Source organism: Mobula birostris, chromosome 13, assembly GCF_030028105.1.
Source record: "Mobula birostris isolate sMobBir1 chromosome 13, sMobBir1.hap1, whole genome shotgun sequence".
NCBI classification, from domain to species: Eukaryota; Metazoa; Chordata; class Chondrichthyes; order Myliobatiformes; family Myliobatidae; genus Mobula; species Mobula birostris.
The window spans coordinates 80,360,760-80,372,313 of NC_092382.1; the positions used below are offsets into that span (position 1 = coordinate 80,360,760).

Consider the following 11,554-nt stretch of genomic DNA (forward strand, 5'->3'; position numbering starts at 1 on the left):
ATGTGCTTCCAGCAGCCCAGCCCTTTAAAACCACTCCTATTCTGTGGAAGTGGAATCCAGATAAAGTCACTGAGAGACCGCATAAGTACCAACTGTTTATTCCACGCACTCGGGGCTTACTCAGTTAGTCGCTCAAACAGGAACAGTCTATGACTTTTCTTGCCCTATCCACTAACAGACTAACAATTCCCCTTAAATCACAGGAATATCTGTCCAGACACCCCAAACACAAGACAGGCTGGAGCCAAAGTTATTTACTACAGGACAGCCCCTAAAGGCAAATTACAAATTGTCATAATGGCTTACACATACAGAACAGACTGAAGCTGTCCTATCTCTATGCATGAGTGCACAAGGAGATAAGCATCCTGAAACCCTAGCTAGCTACCCTCAAGAAGAAATATGGCTCAGCATGGCTTAGTACATCTGTTTGTCATCAGCAGTTTCTTTCAGAAGAACAGGTGATTGTTTAGCAAAGCGTTAACCCTTTTACATACTTTACCATTCCCTCATTTCGATCATTACATGATCAACAAAGCAGTTATTTTTTTACAGAGAAAGCAACTGAGTACAGCTTTGACTTATCAGTGGGTAAAACAGCATACAACGGTAATTATAACAATGATATCGACAACTATTAAGCCATAATGCAATATCATGCCCCACATATTACAGAACAGGCCTTCGAAGACCACCATTTCGACCCTTCGGTGAACCCGTGTAAATCCTGCCCTACTCTCTTGATGCTGTCAGTCTCCTTGGCAGTGTGCTCGGAGGGGGATGTAATGTTAGTAGACTCATCAGGGATATAGGTGCAGCATTCTGTGTCAATAATAGCACAGGTTCCCCCTTTCTCAGCCAGGATAAAATCTAAAGCCATATGATTCTGTGGGACTGTTTGCCGGATTGCAATCATTTCAGTGGATATTTCTGTTACTTGGGCCTGTGTTTCTGTCAGGGCCCCTGCAGTATTGTGGCCAGCTCCTCAAGTGCTGTAGCCAAATTGATTATCTCTCATGAATTCCTGGCTACTCCATAGGAGAGAAAAGCGATCATCCAAAATCGCTCAGTCTCAGCTTCTCCGCTGCTGGGCACCTGCAAGTATGGCCAGGATGCATGTTTCCCAGTACAGGAAGTTCCGTTTGGTGGGGGCCTGAGATACCATCCCTCAAAACACTGACAGCCACAGTCATCTCTGACTGAACCACAGTTCCTCACCTCACTTCTCCGGGTGCTATTTGAGAAAGCCCATGCTGGGAGTTCCTCACTCTGGTTGAGTGGGATTACTAACATTGGAATCATAGTTTTACCATGCTGGGGAATTTCGGCACAAACCTAGCAGGCCCCCAGTTCTATCTGTTTGGCATAGGTGTGACAGAGCAACAGAAAGTTATTAACATGGGAGCCCCTGGATGCTGGGGTGAGCCCTCTCAAAGACATAAACACGAACACCACTATCAACTAATACATTTTCCTTTAGTCCGAGAGAGTCCTTCGGCTCAGTTCCTTCAGTAACACGTTTGTTGTCTGTTTGATGTATCCACTGAGATTGCCCCTTCCGTTTCACAGCCGTGGGAGTGGTCAGTAACTCCAGATATGGTCCTCTCCACCGAGGTCCGAGTTTCCCTCAATCCCAGTTCTTGATCAGGACAAAATTCCCAGATCCTATGGTGGGATAGTCCCCCCTCTCTGTAGGGTAGTTCTCTTCCTTGTAAGCCTGCCATACCTGTGAATGTAATGCTTGGACATTTTTGGTTAGTTGGCCCATAGTCATGTACAACTCCAAATGCATAACGGGAGTCTGTGTAAACGTTCACACTTTTGTCTGTTGCTGGGATACAGGCACGAGTCAGAGCAAACAGCTCAGCCTTCTGGATGAAGACAGCTGCTTCAAAAGAGGCCTGCACAACTATCTCACTGTCCGTCACTATCGCATAGCCAGAATATCCTGCTGGATTCACAAACAGCTTGCATCCTCATAAAATATTGCCTCAGGATTGAGAGGCTATTGCGGAATGGGTGGGAGAGTCTGTCCTTCTCTCAAGGTGATCCGGATAGGGGGGGTGAAATTGCCCAGAGATGGGGTACAACGTCTTGGGTTCGGTCAATATTAAAAGTGTGCCTTACCAGATGTCACGTCTTCACCTCAGACTCCTTCCAGTATCGCAGTTGGCCCACGGCCAAGTCTTGCCAGTCTCCCTTGGTGCTGGATGCTTGTTTCGTCAAGGTGTAGGCAAAGAACCCAGGCTCTTCCCTTGGCTCTTTGGCTTGAACCCGGTATCCCTGATGCCCTCACCTACAAGATGTGCATTCAGCTGCAGCTTGTAACCCTGCACTTTAAGGAGTTGGAACTTGAAGTGGAGGAATTCCGGATCATCCAGGAGTTGGAGGGTGTGATAGATATGACATGAAGAGAGGTGAGTTACACCCAAGGTGCAGGACACAGGAAACTGGGTGAGAGTCAGGAAGGGGAATGACGTTAAATAGCATCGCAGAGTACTCTTGATGCTATCCCGCACAACAACAGGTGGACCACTTTAGAAAATGCTGGGGGAGGAATTGCCTGGCAGAGAAAGGTCAAAGGGGTGATAGGGGATTCATTAGTTCGGGGAACAGAACAAGAAGGGACTAATATCCTAGTGGTAAGGCTCACTAGTGCTAGTGTGTGGGGAGATGGTGATGAAGTTAAAATAAGTTGAAGGGGAAATGGGAGCCAGCATGACAAAACAGATCGTGTCGATGGTGAATTGAATTCAATTGACTTTATTACATGCATCCTTCATATATATGAGGAGTAGAAATCTTTATGTCTCCATCTAAATGTTCAATATGTAATTTATAGTAATTTATAATAAATAGTTTGACATAGGGCAGTCAATATAACACAGAAGTGCAATTGTATCAGCATGAATTAATCAGTCTGATGGCTTGGTGATGTCCCGGAGCCTGTTGGTCCTTTTGCTATGGTACCGTTTCCTGGATGGTAGCAGCAGGAACAGTTTGTGGTCGTGATGAATTGTGTCCCCAATATCCTTTGGGCCCTTTTTACACACCTGTATCTGTAAATGTCCTGAATAGTGGGAAGTTCACATCTATAGATGTGCTCAGCTGTCCGCACCACTCTCTGCAGGTTCCTGCGATTAAGGGAAGTACAGTTCCCATATCAGGCAGTGATGCAGCCAGTCAGGATGCACTCAATTGTGTTCCTGTAGAAAGTCCTTAGAATTTCAGGCCCCATCCCAGACTTCTTCAACCATCTGAGGTGAAAGAGGAGCTGTTGTGCTCTTTTCACAACACAGCCGGTATGTAGAGACCATGTGAGATCCTTGGTGATGTTTATGCCGAGGAACTTTAAGCTGTTCACCCTCTCAACCCCAGATCCATTGATGCCAATAGGGGTTAGCCTGTCTCCATTCCTCCTGTCGTCCACAATCAGCTCCTTTGTTTTTGTGACAATGAGGGAGAGTTTGTTTTCTTGACACCAGTCAGATGTTGTTCAGACATCAGATAGAGTCAGCAATCAAATGTTTGAGCATGATGTGATGAATGTGCTGAGCTGAGTATATCACAATGCAAGAAGCATCGTAGGAAACCAGATGAGCTCAGGACAGGGAATTATCATATTGTAGCTATTATCGGGACATGGTTGCACCCAACAGTCTGAGGGATTTAGAGAAACCAAATTTGTAGAGAGATCGCAGACTATGCCAGAAACAAAGGTTGATTCAGTAAGTGATTTTAACTTTCCATATATTGACTGGGACATCCATACTGTAAAAGGACTAGATGGGGTAGAGTTTGTCAAATGTGCCCTTAATCAGTATATAGAATTCCCAATGTAGAAGTGTGCAATAAGCTGTTAGGAAATGATCCAGGGCTGGAGACAGAAATCAGTGATCACAATGCCATGAGATTCCAAGTAAATATGGAAAAAGAGAGGTCTGGACCATGGGTTGAGATTTTAAATTGGAGAATGGTCAATTTTGATGGTATCAGAAAGGATCTGACAAGTGTGATTTGGGACAGGCTGTTTTCTGGCAAAGTAGTACTTGTGGGTGGGAGGCTACAGAAGTGACATTTTGAGGAAGTAGAGTTTGCATGTGCCTGCCAAAATAAAAGTTGAAAGGTAACTGGTGCAGGGAACCTTGGTTTTGAAGAGATATTGAGGCCCCAGATATTTTGTACCTGCAAATGCCTCAGACTTTTGGGTGCTACCAAAACACATTAATGACTGCAATATCAAAATTCCACACACTGAGCTCGTCTGACTTTATTTTTAGTCATCTTCTGTTGGATTCTAAAAACTTCCCAACACTTTTTGCTCCTTTGTTTGCCCTCTCTTTGACTTTTATGTCGGCTTTGGCTTCTCAGTTTAGCCACGGTTGTGTCCTCCTGCCTTTCCAATGCTTCCATTTCATTCGGAAGTATCGATCACCCAGCTTCCGAATTGCTCCCAGAATCTCCAGCCATTGCTGCTCCGTCATCACTCTTACCTTTCTCTTCCAAACAAGTCTGGCCGGCTTCTCTGTCATAGAAACATGGAAAAGTTCAGTACGGAAACAGGCTATTTGGCCCATCTAGTCAATGCTGAAAAAACATTTAAGCTGTCTAATGCCACTACCTGCACCAGGACCATCACCCTCCATACCGCTGCCATCAAGGTACCTATCAAACTTCTCTTAATTGTGAAATTGAGCTCATACTCACCACTTGTGCTGACGTCTAATTCTACACTCTCACGACCATTTCAGTAAAGAGCTTTTCCAAATGGTCCAAATTTTCCAAATGTTTCCTGAGGTCTGAACAACATCTGTCTCAAAACCCCTCCACTCTCTGTTCTGTTATTCAGGCTCCCATTCGCCCTGCAAATTTATTTTGACACCTCCCCCCCCAACCTCCCACCATGCAGCTCCATCACCCCTTTGACTTTCGTCTCCCAGATCAATAAAAAGGAAGCGCATACCAGGTACAGGCAGACAGGAACAAATGAGGTATTTATAGACAATAGGTGCAGGAGTAGGCCATTCGGCCCTTTGAGCCAGCACCTCCATTCACTGTGATCATGGCTGATCATCCACTATCAGTATCCAGTTCCTGCCTTGTCCCCATAACCTTTGATTCCGCTATCTTTAAGAGCTCTATCCATCTCTTTCTTGAAAGCATCCAGAGACTTGGCCTCCACAGCCTTCTGGGGCAGAGCATTCCATATATCCACCACTCTCTGGGTGAAAAAGCTTTTCCTGAACTCCATTCTAAATGGCCTACCCCTTATTCTTAAACTATGGCCTCTAGTTGTCGACTCACCCATCAGTGGGAACATGCTTCCTGCCTCGAGCGTGCCTAATCCCTTAATAATCTTATATGTTTCAATAAGATCCTCTAAATTCCAGAGTATACAAGCCCAGTTGCTCCAATCTTTCGACATATGACAGTTCCGCCATCCCGCGAATTAACCTTGTGAACCTACGCTGCACTCCCTCAATAGGAAGAATGTCCTTTCTCAAATTTGGAGACCAAAACTGCACACAGTACTCCAGGTGTGGTTATGAAATACAGGAAATTGAAGTGAACACTTATGAAAGAAATAAAGAAGGCATGAGATTGTCTCAGCAGACAAGGTGGAGGAGAATCCTCAGGGATTCTGCAGATTTGTTAAGAGCGAAAAGATTGCAAGGGAAAAAGTTAATCCTCTGGAAGATCAGAATGGTAATCCATATGAGGAGACAAAATAGATGGGGGAGATTTTTGTTTGCATCCATAATTACATGGGAGACGGACACAGTCTACAGAAGTGAGGCAAAGCAGCATCAACTTCATGGACCCTGTACAGATTAAAGAGGTGGAGGTGTTTGCTGTCTTTAGGCAAATTAGCGTGGATAAATCCCCAGGGCCTGACAAGTTGTTCCCTAAGACCCCGGGGAAGACAAGTGCAGAAATTGTCGGGGCACAAGCACAGATATTTAAATCATTCCAAGTGACAAGGGAGGTGCTGGAGGATTGGAAGACAGCCAATGTTTTTCCACTTTTCAAGAAAGGCTCCAAAAATAAAGTAAAATATTGTATGTCGGTGAGCTTGACATCAGTAGGGGGAAAGTTATTGGAACGTATGTGCAGGAACCAGATATATAAGTATTTGGATAGATGTGGACTGATTAAGGATCGGCAGCATGGCTTTGTGCATGGTAGGTCATGTCTAACCAATCTTATAGAGTCTCTCGAGGAAGTTATCAGTAAAGTGGATGAAGGCAATGCAGTGGATTTTGTCTACGTGGACTTTAGCAAAGCACTTGACAAAGTCTAATGTTGGAGGTTGGTCTAGAAGGTTCAAGTCACTCAGCATTCAAGATGAGAGAGTAGATTGAATGAGACACTGTCTTTGGGAGAAGCCAGACTGTGGTAGCAGATGGCTGCCTCTCTGACTGGAGGCCTGTGACTAGTGGTGTGCCACAGGGATCAGTGCTGGATCTGTTGCTGTTTGTCATCTATCTCAGATATCTGGAAGATAACATGGTTAGCTGGAATAAACAAATTTGTGGATGACAACAAGATTGGTGGTGTAGCGGACAGCAAGGAAGACTATCATGGCTTGCAGTGCGATCTGGACCAGCTGGGAAAATGGTTTGAGAACTGGAAAATGGAATTTAAAGCAGACAAGTGTGAATAGTTGCACTTTGGTATGACCGACCAAGGGAGGACTTTCACAGTGACTGGTCAGGTACGGAGCAGTGTTGTAGAAGAAAGGGACCTGGGAGTACAAGTCCTTAATTGACAGAAAGTGGTATCACAGTTAGATAGAGGCGAAAAGAAAGATTTCAGCCCATTGACCTTCATGAACCAAAGTACTGACAACAAAAGATGGATGTTATGTTGACTTGTATAAGACATTGTTGAGGCCTAATTTGGAGTATTCTTTGCAGTTTTGGTCACCAACCTACAGGAAAGATGTGAAAGAGGTTCAGAGAAAATTCACAAGGATGTTGCCAGGTCTGGAAGACTTGGGTTAAAAGGAAACATTGAACAGGTCAGGACTTTATTCCTTGGAATGCAGAAGATTGAGGGGAGATTTGATTGTGATGGTGGGTTATAGATAGGGTAAATGCAAGCTGGCTTTCTCCACTGAGATTGGGTGGGACTACAACCAGAGGCCATGGGTTAAGGGTGAAAGGTTAAACGTTAACGGGAACATGAGGGGAAACTTCTTCACACAGATGGTCATCTGAGTGTGGAATGAGCAGCCAGCACAAGTGGTGCATGCAAGTTTGTTTTCAACATTTAAGAGGTTTGTGTAGGTACCTGGATGGTAGGGATAAGGGAATAGAAAGCTTAAATCAGGGGTCCCCAACCTTTTGTGCATTGCGGACCAGTTTCATATTGACAATATTCTTGCGGATCGGCTGACCGGTGGGGGGGTGGGGGGGGGTGCGGGTAGGGTTGTCAACAGACGAGTAGCAGTCAAATACGCTGGGTTTTCACTGAAAAGACTACAATGACCATGAAGCCTTGCGCGGGCACCAGTGTGCATGCATAACTTGCGCACGCGTGTACGATTTCTTTCTACAAATCGTTTTTGGTGATTCTGCTCGGGGGTGGGGGTGTGTTAATCACGACCAGAATATAGATGATAATTAGCTAATACACTCAATTTTGTTTCTAAAAGGGTTTATCTAACGATTTTAATTTTAAACACACAGCGCATATTTTCCTCGCATGAATATAGTGATAAGTCAATTATCAGGGGAGGACAGGGGAGCTTGAAGTGAATGTTGAACGAACTTCCAGTAGAAGTGGTAGAGGCAGGTTCGATATTATCATTTAAAGAAAGAATTGGATAGGTATATGGACAGGAAAGGAGTGGAGGGTTATGGGCTGAGTGCAGGTCGGTGGGATTAGGTGAGAGTAAGCGTTCAGCACGGACTAGAAGGGCAGAGATGGCCTGTTTCTGTGCTGTAATTGTTATATAGTTGTATAAGTCAATAGCATCATAACATTTTAAGTATTGTTTGGATATTAAACACGCAGCACATATTTTCCCTGTATGAACATATAAAATCATTGCAACACACCAATATCACTGAATCAGTGGGAGCCCTGGGCTTGTTTTCCTGCAACAAGATGGTCCTATCGATGGGTGATGGGAGACAGCAATACTCGAAGGAGATTCCTAATGTCCAGTATATTCCGCAGTTTAGTTTTCATTGCATTCATTGCAGAGATACATTGGAAATGGAAGCAACGTTTTCAGTGCTTTTGTGGCCATCTCAGGATATTCAGCCTTGACTTTGATCCAGAATGCCAGCAGAGATGTTACATCAAACATCAGCCCGCCGTCATTTGCAAGCTCGAGGAGTTGATCTCCTTCCCGCGCTGACATGGGTGACGCGTGGGGAATGACCTCACGTGCATAATGGCTCAACAGTGGACGTGACGGGGAACGAGGAAAGGTGCAGCTGACTCCTATCGCCAAATCATATCGTTTCCTCGCGGCCCGGTAGAACATGCTCTGCGGCCTGGTTCCGGTCCACGGCCCGGTGGTTGGGGACCGCTGGTTTAAATAGTTCAGCACAAACCAGATGCCTCAAAGGGCCTGTTTTTGTGTTTTAATTTTCCATGACTGTGAGAAGAACCTGAAATAATCCAAAAATTCACATTAAGTCCTTTTAACAGCTGTGCGGACCAACCATTCATCTCAGCAGGAATTTTTTACATGGTGTTAAAACTGTGGCACTTTAAATTAACAGTACATAAAAGAAAATCCCAGCTGCACGTCAACAAAGGCTATTTGTGTGAGAGTGTTTCGGTTACTGTGGGGCCAGGCGCCCATGCAGCTCAGTGGGAACAGGGAATAATAGCAATGGAGAGAGTCAAACTGAGCCAGGTCACAAATTGGAGACGGCAGAAATGCCCCATTCTTATAGAGACATAGATATCGACATAGAATAGTACAGCACATTACAGGCCCTTCGGCCCACAATGTTATGCCAACCCTCGAACCCAACCTCCCATATAACCCCCCACCTTAAATTCCTCCATATACCTGTCTAGTCGTCTCTTAAATTTCACGAGTGTATCTGCCTCCACCACTGACTCAGGCAGTGCATTCCACGCACCAACCACTCTCTGAGTAAAAAAACCTTCCTCTAATATCCCCCGTGAACTTCCCACCCCTTACCTTAAAGCCATGTCCTCTTGTATTGAGCAGTGGTGCCCTGGGGAAGAGGCGCTGGCTATCCACCCTATCTATTCCTCTTATTATCTTGTATGCATCTATCATGTCTCCTCTCATCCTCCTTCTCTTCAAAGAGTAAAGCACTAGCTCCCTTAATCTCTGATCATGATGCATACTCTCTAAACCAGGCAGCATCCTGGTTAATCTCCTCTGTATCCTTTCCAATGCTTCCACATCCTTCCTATAGTGAGGTGACCAGAACTGGACACAGTGCTCCACTTGTGGCCAAACCAGAGTTTTATAGAGCTGCATCATTACACCGTGACTCTTAAACTCTATCCCTCGACTTATGAAAGCTAACACCCCATAAGTTTTCTTAACTGACCTATCTACCTGTGAAGCAACTTTCAGGGATCTGTGGACATGTACCCCTAGATCCCTCTACTCCTCCACACTACCAAGTATCCTGCCATTTACTTTGTACTCTGCCTTGGAGTTTCTCCTTCCAAGGTGTACCACCTCACACTTCTCCGGGTTGAAGTCCATCTGCCACTTCTCAGCCCACTTCTGCATCCTATCAATGTCTCTCTGCAATCTTCAATAATCCTCTACACTACCTATAACACCACCAACCTTTGTGTGGTCTGCAAACTTGCCAATCCACCCCTCTACCCCCACATCCAGGTCGTTAATAAAAATCATGAAAAGTAGAGGTCCCAGAACAGATCCTTGTGGGACACCACTAGTCACAATCCTCCAATCTGAATGTACTCCCTCCACCACGACCTTCTGCTTTCTGCAAGCGAGCCAATTCTGAATCCATCTGGCCAAACTTCCCTGGATCCCATGCCTTCTGACTTTCTGAATAAGCCTACCATGTGGAACCTTGTCAAATGCCTTACTAAAATCCATATAGATCACATCCACTGCAATAGCCTCATCTATATGCCTGGTCACCTCCTCAAAGAACTCTATCAGGCTTGTTAGACATGATCTGCCCTTCACAAAGCCATGCTGACTGTCCCTGATCAGACCATGATTCTCTAAGTGCCCATAGATCCTATCTCTAAGAATCTTTTCGAACAGCTTTCCCACCACAAATGTAAGGCTCACTGGTCAATAATTACCCGGAGTACCCCTACTACCTCTTTTGAACAAGGGACAACATTCGCCTCCCTCCAATCGTCTGGTACCATTCCCATGGACAACGAAAACATAAAGATCCTAGCCAGAGGCTCAGCAATCTCTTCCCTTGCCTCATGGAGCAGCCTGGGGAATATTCCGTCAAGCCCCGGGGACTTATCCATCCTAAAGTATTTTAACAACTCCAACACCTCCTCTCCCTTAATATCAACATGCTCCAGAATATCAACCTCACTCATATTGTCCTCACCATCATCAAGTTCCCTCTCATTGGTGAATACTGAAGAGAAGTATTCATTGAGGACCTCGCTCACTTCCACAGCCTCCAGGCACATCTTCCCACCTTTATCTCTAATCGGTCCTACCTTCACTCCTGTCATCCTTTTGTTCTTCACATAATTGAAGAATGCCTTGGGGTTTTCCTTTACCCTACTCGCCAAAGCCTTCTCATGCCCCCTTCTTGCTCTTCTCAGCCCCTTCTTAATCTCCTTTCTTGCTTCCCTATATTCCTCAATAGACCCATCTGATCCTTACTTCCTAAACCTCATGTATGCTGCCTTCTTCCACCTGACTAGATTTTCCACCTCACTTGTCAGCCATGGTTCCTTCATCCTACCATTCTTTATCTTCCTCACTGGGACAAATTTATCCCTAACATCCTGCAAGAGATCTCTAAACGTTGACCACATGTCCATAGTATATTTCCCTGCAAAAACATCATCCCAATTCACTCCCACAAGTTCCAGCCTTATAGTCTCATAATTTGCCCATCCCCAAATTAAAAATTTTCCTGTCCTCTCTGATTCTATCCTTTTCCATAATAATGCTAAATGCCAGGGAGTGGTGGTCACTGAACCCCAGATGCTCACCCACTGAGAGATTTCTAAACTGACCCAGTTCATTACCTAGGTTTAGATCTAGTATGGCATTCCCCTTAGTTGGCCTGTCCACATGCTGTGACAGGAATCTGTCCTGGACACACTTATCAAACTCTGCCCCATCTAAACCCTTGGAACTAATCAGGTGCCAATCAATATTAGGGAAGTTAAAGTCACCCATGATAACAACCCTGTTATTTTTGCACCTTCCCAAAATCTGCTTCCCAATCTGTTCCTCTGTATCTCTGCTGCTACCAGGGGGCCTATAGAATACCCCCGACAGAGTAACTGCTCCCTTCCTGTTCCTGACTTGAACCCATACTGACTCAAAAGAGGATCCTGCTACATTACCTACACTTTCCGTAGC

At 45.0% G+C, this 11,554-nt stretch overlaps 1 protein-coding gene across 4 annotated transcripts in view; it reads left to right on the forward strand.

Annotated features, from left to right (window-relative positions):
• The window catches only part of LOC140207034 (uncharacterized), a 30,448-nt gene that overhangs the window by 3,556 nt on the left and 15,338 nt on the right, over positions 1–11,554 (forward strand). The gene's annotated exons all lie outside the window — the stretch shown is intronic.